This window comes from Papaver somniferum, chromosome 11, assembly GCF_003573695.1.
Source record: "Papaver somniferum cultivar HN1 chromosome 11, ASM357369v1, whole genome shotgun sequence".
In the NCBI taxonomy this organism is placed as follows: Eukaryota; Viridiplantae; Streptophyta; class Magnoliopsida; order Ranunculales; family Papaveraceae; genus Papaver; species Papaver somniferum.
In genome coordinates, this window is record NC_039368.1 from 19,300,526 (window position 1) to 19,315,173 (window position 14,648).

General features: G+C 36.4%; 1 pseudogene; it reads left to right on the plus strand.

Moving 5' to 3' along the window:
* Positions 1-10,748: 10,748 nt before the first annotated feature.
* LOC113324199 overlaps positions 10,749-14,648 on the plus strand; it is a 33,162-nt pseudogene continuing 29,262 nt past the window's right edge.

Consider the following 14,648-nt stretch of genomic DNA (forward strand, 5'->3'; position numbering starts at 1 on the left):
ATTCCAATTCTAACATTTTCTCTTTTGATGCAATCTTAGGTTTTTTCTCTCTTCTTCTCTCGAAAACGAAGAAATTTTACTTGGTTAGGGTTTTTATTTGAGTTGATCGAAAATGTCAGGTGCAGCAAGTATTGTCAAGGCAGTTAAACCAAAACGCTTTCAAGCTGCTGATATCCAAACAGCCGCTGGTTGGGGAATGGTTGCTTTTACTGGAGCTGTTTGGGTCGTCCAGGTAAAAACATTTTCCTCTTTTTTATTTTCTCAATTTCAATTTCAATTTCATCTCTTGCTTGATCGTTAAATTATAGATTTTTTTATTATACAGTGGGTTTGGGTTCTTTGATTTAGATCGATTTTTTTTAATCTCTAGGGTTGTCATTTTTTTACGAAGGTTCTGATTTCATTTTTTTTGCTTTATTGTTTATTTATGTGAATTTTGAAGAATTATGGTTCTCAGTTTTTCTTTTGGTAGTTTCATAAAATTTCATTTGGATCTCATTTTGACCTAATAATCTAAAATTCATGTTTATGTAGTTAAGTCTATCAAAGCAAGATTCATATTATTGTAGTCTAATTTCACAAGGGTTATTTTTGGTTTGTTGATCTAGTAGTTTGGGTTCTAATAATGAGGCAATCTGACTGTAGAAGTGGTGTTAATATTCACTGATTGTAGAAAGGATGTTAATTTTAACTTCTGCACATCCTTCATCACCTCATTACTTAAAGGGTATAATGCACACTACGATAAGTATTTAACATTGAACCTTCAGAACCAAAGGGTTTTAACATTTTCGCCATGCATCTATTAACTGGATCCCAAGCACATCTAGAGCTGAAAAGCACAGTTCATTTATGCTGCCATTGTTGTGTATTCAAGGACTTAGTAATTCAGTCCCACTAGACAACCAAATATATATATATATATATATATATGTTGGGTCGTGCAACTCTCGCGTATTTCCTATTACTAGTACAATTGAAATTACAACTAGGCCAAACTTTCTAGTATGTCTTTTTAGATTCGAGTCTCTTGATCTCGTTGCCCGAAGGAAAATCTAGTTTTGCTTTAGAACACTAGAGAATCTGGCCTTTGGTCCACAGTACATTAAGATGACTGTATATGTGGGGATAGACGGATAGTGAAAAGGTTTGCCTGGACAAACTTCAAGAACATTGACTTGATATGGAGAATGTGCACAAGAGGGTTAAAAAATCAAATATCTGATTAGGTAAACATCATCGTTGCTAAGACATAGGGGATGATTGTGTTCAGAAGTAGTTATGTGATTTTGATACCTAAATGTTTTGACACGAAAATGGAAACTAATATATGTTAATCAATATATATGCGTAGGGGAAAAAGAACTGCTTTAAAGCAGAAATAGGAGTTTTTGGCTTTTGTCTAGTGTAGTTCCTTGATTGTAGCCCTTTGCAGCATTGTTTTATTTTCTTGTTGTTTGTTGGCTGCTGTGTGGTTCCTGCTGTAGCTACCTTTGTTCCTCTTGTCACAGAGTTTCCATTTGTACTTTTTTTTTTTTTTTGTTTCCAATAAAATTTTAGCCTTTCTTCTCAACAAAATCAATCTGTGCGTATGATTTGGATGCTCGCAGCCCATGTAGTCTGTTCTGTTTATTTTGATTTCAATCATTTTTTCAACACCATTATTATTTACATCGTAATTGTATTTGTAAGTTGTAACCTCCGATGTTCTGGTATCCAAATTATGGTTGAGTTTGGGAGATGCTACTTATGGCAGAAAAGTACACCTGACTAGGAGTGTAGATTTCTGTTGGAATATACTTGTCCCGTTTTATTTCATGTAATGTAAGATCTGACTATGTCAATTTCAATGTGATTACAGCCATTTGGGTGGATAAAGAAGACATTTATTGACAAACCAGAGGAAGCTCAATGATTTGATGAAGGACTCAGCAAAACAGTTTCTGGTCAATGTTACAATGTAGCTGCTCTTTGTCCTTTTCTTTTTTTTGTGGAAACCTGATAAATAGAGATTTCCCCCCTAATAATGCAACTTGATTGGGTTTCTTATTAACTTATTGGTTATACTTGGAGGATTTTGGTGACAACTCTCTGAGATCAATAGAGGCTGTCTGGATGTGTTGTTACATAATTTGATTGTTCCCTTTCTTTTCGTTTCCATTTAGTTACTTTTTCTTCACTTTTGAATCACTTTGTCTTCAAATGATTATGGCGTAGCTATTCACAGATCTTATTCACGTTTCGAAATTATTAGAGGGCCAAAATTTTCTATCTTCTTTGATAAGGTTTTATTCACACATCTTCTCTTTTCTGTAACTCCGCATCTGAGAAACACATTGATTATATACTCTAATTATAATCAGAAAATTTTGTAATTAATAGAAAAATAAAACAAAAAAAAATAACAGATTTGAGTATGATGACGTGTTTGTAGGTTTGATTTCTAATATACCCTAAAATCCCATTACCACCAACTATGCAAATGTTTCAGGAAAAAAAAAACATTTGCTGTAGTTTTTAGTAGTGTCCGCTTGCTTTCCTTGAGCCAGTTCTGTCAGGGGGGGACTTGTCCTTCTTTGCAAAGATGGCTTCACTCTAGAAATAGTAATTTCTAGTGGAAACATGTTCAACATCCTTCTTTTCCGGGAAAAAGATCAATGATTCGTACATTAGAGAGTTTGGAACTGAAATCAACCAACCATGGGTTCTCCTAGGAGATATCAATATCCTTACGATAGGTACTTCTTCAGATGGTTGGGTCAACTCCATTGGAGTGTGGTTTAGAGGACTAGGATTTGTTCCAAAAGACTGCACTTAGATTAGTAACAACTTAGACGCTGATTCCAGGAAGTCTAGAATTGACCTAGCATTAGGAGATGGAGATTGAAATAGGCAATTTCTTTACTCCTAGTTGTTTCATGTTAAAAAGGTTGGTAGTAATCACAGCCGTCATGTTTCTTATTGATTAGTAATATTTCTTATTGTTAGTAATATTTCTAATTGCTGGAAACCATTTAAGTTCGTGGGAATGTTATAAACACCCCTACTATACATGGGTCCTCCAGAAATATCCTTATGCATTATGTGTATATCTGATATAGGTGTATCCCTACTCCTCTTATGAACTTAGTAAACCTCAAGCTAAGTTAAGGGAAGAATCCTAAATTAGGGAGGAAACCATATTTGGGCAGAATTCCTAGTTAGGAAGAGTTTTGTTTTAGGCAACACTCTTAGTTTAAGAAATAGATTCCTAATAGAAGACCTTGTCGGCTGAGTACGATGAAAGTCTACAAATAAGGAGGTTTTGTTATTAACTAGACACAGATCTAGAGAAAGCTTGTTGACAAATACCCATGTTATTGTCAAAGTAAAGCTTTAGCAAACAGTTTAGGGTTAATTACTGTTTAGAGAGATTGTGAGCGTAACAAAGAGAGAATTGTAAATCGTTTTCTTGTTCATAATCTAGAGAAGATATATTTCTTCGAATTACTACTTTGTGTTATGTTTTCTAAGTTTCTGTCTATTATTATTCTGAATTCGGCTTCTATAATAATAGTTACCAAGGTATAAAGATCATATGTATCAAGTTGGCATCACGAGCGAGGTTAGTTTCTAGGGTAAATCCCTATATGGTTTATGGTTTTCACTAAATCTCTCTACATAAAGATTGGTGAGGTACTCGAGAAGCTAGAAGACGTTAGGAGAACAAGGGGATCAAGGATGACGAAGTTAGATGATGATCATAAGCAAAGCAAACCAACAACTATGGAAGAAAAGGTGGCTATGCTACAAACAGACATGAAGTCGATTCAAACCACCCTTGAACAATTGACTGAATGTATTTATTCTCATAGACCCAAGACGAAGATGAAGAAAAAGATTACACCTTCACCTGAAGCTTCGGAAGATGAGGACGAGGAAGAAGAAGATGATGAGGACGAAGAAAATGAAGTTTCTTAAAATTCCTACATCAACTAAACTTCATGGTAAGAATCTGAAAATTGATTTTCGTGTTGGTATTCCACTTTATGATGGGAGTGTCGATGTTGAAAAATTGGATGATTGGATTGAAGTCTGGAGACGTATTTTTCTTTCTTTGAATATGGTTCAAAGGAAAAGATTGCTTTCGCGGCATTGAAGCTGCAAAAGCATGCTCTAACCTGGTGGAAAGCTTATCAAAGACAAAACCTACGTAAGGGAGTATTGTCGTGGAAAAGATTCAAGGCAGTTGTAAGGAAACAGTTTTATCCGGTTGGCTACCTTGAGGAGATATGATTCAAGTGGTACAACTTGAAGCAGTCCTACAACCAAACCGTGCAAGAATATACTTCGGAATTTCAGAATCGAGCTATGGTTTTGGATTTGGTCTTAGGAGATTACGTTATCTATATGAAATCTATCTTCTGGTTCCACGAGTATATACGGAAGGTGTTGAAGATGTTTTCAGTTGATAATATTGCTGAGAAAGTATAAAAGCTAACTCATTGAAGGAAGGCTTAAGAAAACTGATTCAAAGGGAATTACTAAGGGAAAATCTGGAGGTACCACTGTGCAAGGAGGTGAGCAAAGAAGAAGGTAAGTCAAGTTACAAGTAAGGTTTGACTTGCACTCATTGCAAGATAACATGTCACATTATCGAAAAGTATTGGGTAAAAAACCCTCATATAAAGCCCAAAAGGTTGCAAAGGAAAGAAGCCAATAAGGCAGCGCACTAATCGCTCAAACTCCAAAAGAAGTCCACGGACTAACTCAACCCAATTCAAAGCTCTCTCTTATAACAGGGAAAAAAAATACCTTCAAAAGATGATCTTAGGGAGTGATTCTTCACAGTGAAGATGCAAGTCAAAACATCACTAGTTGATGTTGTTATTGACCCGGGAAGTCAGAAGAATTTACTTTCAAATTCTTTGGTGCAGAACTTAGGATTGAAGACTTTCAAACATCCAAAACCATACCCTTTAGGATGGCTTCAAAAAGAAGGGGTCTTACAAGTTATGCAGTAGTGCACGTTCAAATTTGCTCTAGATGAGTTATACATTGACGAAGTTACATACGACGTAGTTTCTTTGGATGTCTGTCAGGTAGTACTAGCTAGTCCTTACTTATGGGATAGAGATGCTCTACAAATCTGCACAAGAAGGAACATAAGTATACCTTTACCAAAGATGGGGAAAGTTTTGTGATTCGGGATATAGATTCTCCTCTTGAGGGAGCAAGCCTGATCGCAACCACTCAGGCTAAGCGGTTGGTGAATGCTAGCACAAAGTTCATTTTCCTTATGATCCGTTCTCTTGAGAAGAAGACGATTAGAGTTTTTTTAGCAGCCTTGACTGCACAACAAGAAGGCGGCCTAGAAAGGTTGAAGCTGAAATACAAGAATTTATTTTCTGATGTCACGTGGTTACCACCAAAGAGGAGTGTGGAGCATGAAATTATGTTGACCGCAGAGAGATCTATTCCCAATGTAGGTCTTTATCGCACGTCCGTAGAGGAATCTGAAGAGATCAAGAAACAAGTCCAGGAACTTCTATAATTAGGAACGATAGTTCCAAGTGCTTCACCTTATAGATCAGCGGTATTGTTGGTACCAAAGAAATATGGAGGCTAGCGTATGTGTATTAATTATAGAGCATTGATAAAGATCGCTATCAAGAGTCGCCTTCTACCTAGGATAGACGACATGATGGATCAGTTGGAAAAAGCTCGAGTCTTTACAAAGTTAGATTTCAAATCCTGATACCACCAAATGAGAGTCCGAGAAGATGATACATGGAAGACTGCTTTCAAAACCAAACAAGGCTTATTTGAATAGTTAGTTATGCCTTTTGGTTTGTGTAACGCTCCAGCAACGTTTATGCGTTTGATGAATGATTTGTTACGATCTTTTATAGAAGATTTTGTGATTGCTTAGTTGGATGATATCCTAATATACAGCGGAACTTGGGAAGAGCATCTTGTTCGCGTTGAGAAGGTGTTTAAAGTGTTACATAAAGGCCAGCTGAAGTTGAACGAAAAGAAGTGTGAGTTTGGAAATGAGGAGTGATCATTGTTGGTGGTGGGCAACGGAAGATTGATCTAAGGAAGGTTGATCCAAGGAGGAGTGATCACTAAGTAGCCTAGACCTAGTATTGTAACTGAAATCAGGAGTTTCTTAAGGGAATGCACATACTTGAGTAAGTTTATCCGACATTTTTCGACTATTGCAGGACCATTACATGGTTTGACGGGAGCTAAGGCAAAGTTTGAATTACAACAAACCCATGAAGACACTTTTCAGTTACTAAAAAGGAAGATTTCAGAAGCACAGGTGTTGGCATTGCCCAACTTACAGTGTACTTTTGAAGTTGAGACCAACGCTTCTAACTATGCAATGAGAGGAGTGCTTTTACAGGATGGTAAACCAGTGGAGTACTGAAAAAGCGGGGGTCTAACAACCACACCCAATATTTCGCTTAGCAATATGTATGGACAAACTCCAATATACTTTCTAGAGAATCAACTAGATAATCAGACTCAATCTAGATAAAAGTACATCAAAGAGTTTTATATCTCAATCTCTCGATTTGATCTATACTCAAGCGAATAGAAATCTGCGAGTCTTTAACAAAGAGAGATAACTTGGATGGTACCAAAGACCAATATCCAAGTGTCAATCAATTTAAATCAACAACCAAAGGTTGGATATTCTAATTGATTGATCCTAACGCACAACCTGTGATATTTCAATTATAAAGATAAACAATATAGCGGAAATAGAAATAACACAGACACCAGAATTTTTTTAGCGAGGAAACCGCAGATGGAGAAAAACCCCGGGACCTAGTCCAGATTGAACACACACTGTATTAAGCCGTTACAGATACTAGCCTACTCCAAACTAACTTTGGTCTGGACTGTAGTTGAACCCCGATCATTCTCACACTGATACAAGGTACAATTATGCTCTTACGTCTCTGATCCCAGCAGGATGCTACGCACTTGATTCCCTTAGCTGATCTCACCCACAACTAAGAGTTGCTACGACCCAAAGTCGAAGAATTTAATAAAAAAATCTGTATCACACAGAAAAGTCTACAGTAATAGATAAATCCGTCTCCCACGAATATACCTATGAGTTTTGTTCCGTCTTTTGATAAATCAAGGTGAACAAGAACCAATTGATAATCCAGACTTATATTCTCGAAGAACAACCTAGTATTATCAATCACCTCAAAATAGTCTTAATCGACGCTGCGAAAAAAGATATTGTGGAATCACAAACGATGAGACGAAGATGTTTGTGATTACTTTTTATCTTGCCTATCGGAGATAGAAATCTCAAGCCAATTATTACAATTGTACTCGTACGATAGAAATAGCAAGATCAGATCACACAACTACAAGAAAGTAGTATCGGTCTGGCTTCAAAATCCTAATGAAGTCTTTAAGTCGTTAACCTGGTTTAGAAGAAGAAACCAAAGGTTAAAGGAGAACCGACTCTAGCTTAGCACAACTAGTATCACACAGAATGTGTGGGAATTAGGTTTCCCAGTTGCTAGATTTCTCCCTTACATAGTCTTTCAAATCAGGGTTTGCAATCAATGTTAGCTTGGTAACAAAGCATTCAATATTCACCGTTAGATGAAAACCTGATTAGATTCAAGCTAATATTTATCAACCGTTAGATCTAAAACATAGCTTGTTATACACAAATGAAATGCACGTTTCTAGGCTTGTGTAACCGTACCCAAACTTGTACATTAGTTGTTTCAACAATAGTTAACCAAATAGTTAGGCATATGATCACTTTCATATCAACCATATTCTTCTTCACCATAACTAGTTCAAATAACTCAAATGAACTTGTTAGAGAGTTGTTCAATTGCAAGGATATCTTATGTACTACACAAGACACAATTGAAGCAAAAACGATGTGATTCACTTGAATCAGTTCATGAACTATATAGCCACGGTTTGCAATTGCATTCCTTAGTTAATATGAATAAGTTCACAAACATCGCTTTTAGATATAACCTACTCAAGTTCGCGGACTTAGCTCATGCACTACTCCGGTTCACTTGATCAACAAAGTTCGCAAACTTCGGTTCAAGGAATAATGATATATATATATATATATATATGTGTTTCCACAACAATGTTTATATCCTCCAATGGTTATATAATCTAAACTCTCATTTCAATCATTGAAACATTCTCAGAGGACGTTATATAGTTGTTATTCACAAACCAATTTTCGTCAGAGCAATTTTCAAAGTGATTGAAACATAACATGACTTTCATGACTAGGTAAAGATGAACTTGGCTAAAGCGAAAGCTTACCAACACATATTTCGAGAAATAGATAGGCGAGATAAACTCGGATCGAAATACCAAATGTGTATAATCTAAGTCTATATAGCAAAACGACTTTTGTCTCAAGATAGGAGATAAATAGACTTTTGAGTGATAGATAAGTTCAAGTCTCCACATATCTTTTAGTCGATGAAGATCCACCAGTTCCTTGAATAGTCCTTTGATAGGTGTCTAAAACACCTTGATTTTATATCTATTGTTTATGCTTTCCTTGCTATTTCTCTTGTAAAATACGTATCTTATGTTACTTTTGAGTATTTAGGTACTTTGGAGCAAAATAAGGAGAAGTCGTCCAGTTGGAGCGTAAAACGCAAAAAGCTCAATGCACATTCTAATGATGTTTGGAGCCAGATAAGTACGCAACAAAGGAGCTGAAGAATTAGTTGTCAGTTCCCCAGAACTGACAGTTGAGCAAGAAAGCGGATAGGCAATCAGTCGTCTGACAGGCCAAATGAAATCCGAACATCCCTTATCTATTTCACCAGGGTGGATGTATCAAAGTTTCTTCCTACATAACCTAGTTAGTAAGTTCGCGAATGATTCGCGAATCATTCGCGAATTTTTCCGTATCACGAATTTTACCGTCTTATTCGCGTACGTTTGCAACTCCGAACCCAAATCGCGTATTATGTGACATTCCCGGATTATTCGCGAATCGTTCACGAATTTTACGTATCCCGAATGATACGTCCGCTTACTTCGCCATATATTCTTTAGCTTTTACTTTTCAAAGACTCCAATTTTTGGGCTTTACTGCCTCCCGAGCATACACGACCAAATATTAGACGTGTTGTAATTTTTATGAAACAAAAACGACTGAAGAGATTTGAAGGTGAAGGTGAGAGAGATCTCAAACTCACTAACCAAGCATCTAAACCACCATACGACGTCCTCTTGGATAACTAATGTTGTATATATTATTAATATCATCATATTAAGTTTATTTTTTCTTTAAATAACTCACACATATGCATAAAAATTGGTCTATGACCTTATAAATACAAATTATTTGTTATATATAGATACCGAATTTTCAGAGTCGAACTCACATTTATAAATCAAATTATACACGTACGTATGCAGTTCCGAATTACTGACGAATCACGTCCCGTTGACCGAATTTTGGACCGAATCTGGATTTTACAAAACCATATAATACTCGTACCCGTTCCGTATGTTTGCCGAATCCCGAATTGCTAACTAGGCTACAGAAGCCCTAGAATTCAGAGAAGTGTTTATTTTCTCTTTTCATTATGTTACCTGAATTCGACAGAGAAAAGGGAGGCGATACTGGCTATTGTCCGAGAGTTTGAGATGCAGAAATCAGAGAATCGATGAAGAAACTGATGGGGGTTTTGAATCTGTTGCATTCAAGAACACGAGATGAAGAAATATTACAGCTGCTACTGTTGCTGTTGGTTAATGGAGTTAGGGTTCTGCTGAGTTTGAATTCTCAATCGAGAACTCAGTTGAAGAATTAATGAGTTAGAACGAATCAGGAGTGGGTTTAACTCAGATTTGAAGTTCCAGCAGAGTAAGAGAAGAATTGATGCTCGAAATAATCCATAGAGGAGATATGGAATTAGTTGAAGTTGTTGCTGTGATTTGAAGCGAGAAGATGAATCAAATGGTAAATTTTCCACAAATTGAAGTATGGGTTTGTTGAATGTGAAGATGGATTTGTGTTGATGCTGTTTCATGTGTAGAATAATGGGATTATGATGAATTTCTTGAGTCCAGTTGGCCTAGAAGACAGTGAGATGGGGTTTTTGAGTTTGTTATGAACAAGGAAGCTTAAGAGATCATTGAGCTGAGAAGATATGCAAGGAAGCTGAGCAAGGAATTGGAGGTTGCAGTTCTAATGGTTGTTGCTAAGATTGAGATATTGCAGGCATGTTGCAACGGCAAATGGCTAAGCTGCAGTTCGGGGAAGTGGTGATATGAAACAGGAACTGGTGATCAAGAAGCTGTTGGTTGAGTGCAGAATTCTTGCTACTGCAATGGGTTTAAGAGAAATTGGAGCAGCAGCTGAGGTTGGTAATAGTAGTTTGATTAAAGCTTGTACCGAGAAGGAGCTTCTGAACTGAGGGTTGTTACTGTGACTGAGATAGAATTGCTCTGTTGGTTGTTTCTGAAGGTGGGTTTGCTATGTTGGAATTTCCGTGAAAGTTGAGATTGCAGACAAGGGATGTTGTTATCGATTGAGCTAATGGGTCTGTGGGATTGGTGGTGGTCATGATGAAATTGCAAATTAGTTGTAGCTGGAGATGGATGTATCTACTGCAGGTGGTTTTGTTTCTTGAGCTGAAGGGTAGCAAGTGAAAGTGGAGATGTTTGTTGTGGCTGAGATTTGAACTGTAGAGTGCTGGAGCTGCAATGGGTGAGCTGTTAGCACAATGGCTAGGCAAGACAATGAAGCTGAATGTATGAGCAGTTGCAGGTGCATTGGTTGTGAAGAATTTAGCTGCTTGCAGCTGAGTTAAGTGATTGCAGGTGGCCTGACTGAGATGGAGATGCTGCAGTGAACAAGAAGTTGTAAATGGGTTGTGCCATGGCTTGAAATGGATGTAGTGAACAAATGGAATGGTTGCGGCAGTGTACTTGGTGTTGGCGAGCTGCAAAGTGAAATGCTTGTGGTGTTGCATGCCATATGTAGAGACAGTTGCTGCAACATGAATTGATGTGCTGTGGGGAAGTTTTGAAGTTGCAGAAACTGTGCGAAAACAGAGCACAAATGGCGAGATGATGGTACTAGCACGGGTTGCCGGATATTGGAACCGAGAATAGGGATTGTAAAGTTTCAGTGAATCATGAAGGGGGTATGAGTCGGATGTAAGGTTTGGCGGCCGGGTATATGAGTTTGGAGCTACGCTTTTGGGTATGTTTCGGCAAGAATGGGATTTGGTTTAGATGGTACTTATGCGAATGTATGAACTGTAGAGAAGTAGAGTTGAGTAGATGGAAGTATACACTTGCCTGGTGCCAGTTTCCAATGACTCAGGTGACTGGAGACATTGTCCGGCTACTGGATTCCGACAACAGTGACCGGATTCCGGTGATGACGTCAGCAAGCCGGTGACCACTTTTGACACGAATTTCCGGTTAAGTTATTTTCTATATGGGGGAGATAGCGGCGATTAGGGTTTGCTTTGATTATTTTTTATCTTGTTTACTTTAATATTATGTTGATGATGAACTCCGTTAATATGAGTAGCTAAATATAATTATTGGTTATGGGATAAAGTTGATTTCTTTAAACATGTTATTTGATTCTATGAATTAGTTTTGTCTCAGTTCTATCGTTTATGATTCATGGTTTTTATTATCATATGATTTGAATGCTAGTTTGGTTGAGTCCGAAATCAATCGGATTTGTTTTCATCTCTATAGCTATATTAGAGTTTTCAATACGTAAAAGTTGTTATCTCTGATTTCTAGTAGCATCTTGTGGTTATTACTTGTAGTGATACATCTTTTTAGTTGCATATGAATCATAACCTTTGTTAAAATGAATTAGTGCTTTTACACGTTTGTTTGCATTGATTAGTCTTATTTCATAGAACTTAGTGCACTTAGGGAGTTAAACTTAATTGTGCTTTTACACTTTAGGTTGCTTTCTAGGTACATTTCACAATAGCATCTTTTAATGTTGTTTGTGATAAAATCGGGGAATAAACGGGATATACTTGCGATCAAGATATCCTAGGACTTTTGATAATTGCGAGATTAAAATATCAATTCTAGTCATTGATGAAAATACATGTTTGTGAATGATACTATCCCATAACCAATATCCTCTCTCTATTGATTATTCCAATTATTTGCTTTGCTTTATTTTATTTTGTTACTTTGTTAAAACAACAAAAATCCCCCCTTGGTTACCTTAGAAACTGAAAATCACGTACTATATTTATATCTAGTTGAGTGAGAAAGTGAATTATTTTTGACGGGCTGATAAGCGATCATCCTTCGTCTTGTATGATGATTTCCATGGAGTTCTTGAGCTCAACTACACTTTCTATCCTAGTTCGAGACCTTAGCTATAGAAGACTAGAAATCAAGACTTATAGTTTTGATCACTAACATTGACAAACATGCTTGAGATAGCAACGCATGCGAGTTCGACCGAGCAATGCTCTAACAATCTCCCCCTTTGTCAATTTTAGTGACAAAACTATCAATACATATGGAATACAAAAAATATATAAATAAACTTTTGTAGCTCCTATTCCACATGCCTAATCTTCAACATTACTCGAAATCTTCGTCACTGCCAAGTACTCCAATGATCCCAAAGGTTGTAAGTTTAGCATCATCATTGTTGAAAATCCGTAGCAATAACAATGAGAAAATAAGAGTTCTCAATTATTGTTATACGTGTCATAGTATCATTACACAGCGTCAAAGTTCAATTGTATCACAACTTTAACAACAATACTATGGTGATATGTCACTCCCCCTTAGTCAATACTCCATCTTACATGGAAACCACTCCCCCTTACATAATGATCCGAAAACCATATGTATTTGTAGTGTGAACTACATATTAATTCTCCCCCTTTTTGTCAATAAAATTGGCAAAGGTACAAGAACGGGATCCTAATGAAATTTCCAAAAGAGACATTTCATGACCAAAAGAAAGCATATATCATCTTATTTAGATGTAATCATAAAGCCGAAGCTAAATGCATTCATCAAGGAGTCTATAAAGATACAAGATAACCCCTATAATATTCCACAGCCGCACTCTCCACAAAGATTTGGCAATTAAGCACAAGTTCAATTAAGAACTCTCCCCCATTTGATGTCATTCCCGAAAGAACAACAAGAGCGACCTTAATTTCAAAAAAAAAAAAAAAGGATTTCTTTGGACATAATAAATCACATACGAATATGAATTTGAATCCAAACATACTCAATTAGATTAATCACAAGAGAACCCATAATTAATCTAATCAGAAATATACAACCAAATTAACCACAAAAAGTGATGAATAATTGATCATGCTCGACATAAGAGAATCTATGGAGCAATAACTAAGCTAATCATAAGAAAATAATCAACTCAGTCAATAATGCTCAACATAAGAAAACTTACGGAGCCTCACAGTAATACATAAAATATGGATCAGGGAAGATCAATACTGCGGAATACAAAAGGATTTATTCTATTTTCCATCACTATTCGCACAATGACATACAATAGACATAATCCTTGTAAACAAAATATTTTAACCTATCTTCCATCAATAATTGACATAATAGGATTAACTTTTGTATTTGTCAAAAGTCTATTCATTCTTTTATCAATACATGAATATCGACTTATGAAAGACTTTACTTTTGACAAGGTATGGGACAATCATAGTTCACGGACGCAAACACACATATCCCATAACAAATTGCAATATATAAAACCATAAAGATTAATATTGTAAAAACAATCTCTGCCCTTTGAAGGTAGAATCAATCTTTTTCGCACGGATTTACACCAAGAGTGGTTACCAAATGCGTATAAAAAGATTTTCTTAACAAAGAAGAACATACAAAGTCATTAAAGACCTTGCAAGAATCCATAGTAATGCATACTACTGACTATTCTTGAACTTCCTTCTTTGTGATTCACCAACTCATTCTTGTAAAAACTACAAATGAGCGTATAAGAGAATTAATCCAAGAATCCAAGTGCCCAAGTCCAACAGAAGTAGAACAAATGCAACGAAACGGAGCAAATTACTCAAAAACAAGATACGGGATAAATACCAACCTCAACTCATTCAAATTTAAGATTTATCATCACCATTTTGAGGAGAATTCAAAGAGGAAGAGAATTAAAAAAGAATGAGGTCATTCTGAGCTCGGACGAAGAAGTTATGGCCAAAACAAATTTACCGAATATCGTCGTCAAGTATGCAAACGGATTTTCGTATCCTGGAGCGGTATGCAAATGGGTATGCGTACTTAAACCCCTGGATTTTGATTTTATATGATTTGGTGCATACCTGGTAAGTGTACATGTAGTCCAAACATCCCGAACTATTATTTCCAAACCTAAACATTTAAGAACCTTAAACACAGATCAAGTTAGATAGAAATGAAAGATAAGAAAGGTACGTGGATCATTATAAGTTCTCTAAGAAAATAAAAACACAAATATTTCTCAAGTTTATATACATACCTTTTTAGAAGAATCCAGTTTAATTCTACAGTCTTACCGAACATAATATGTGCGCCCCAATTTTCGTGCTCCCTTCACCGTATACATAGCAGGGTATTCCTTGGTGAGGATGCACTTT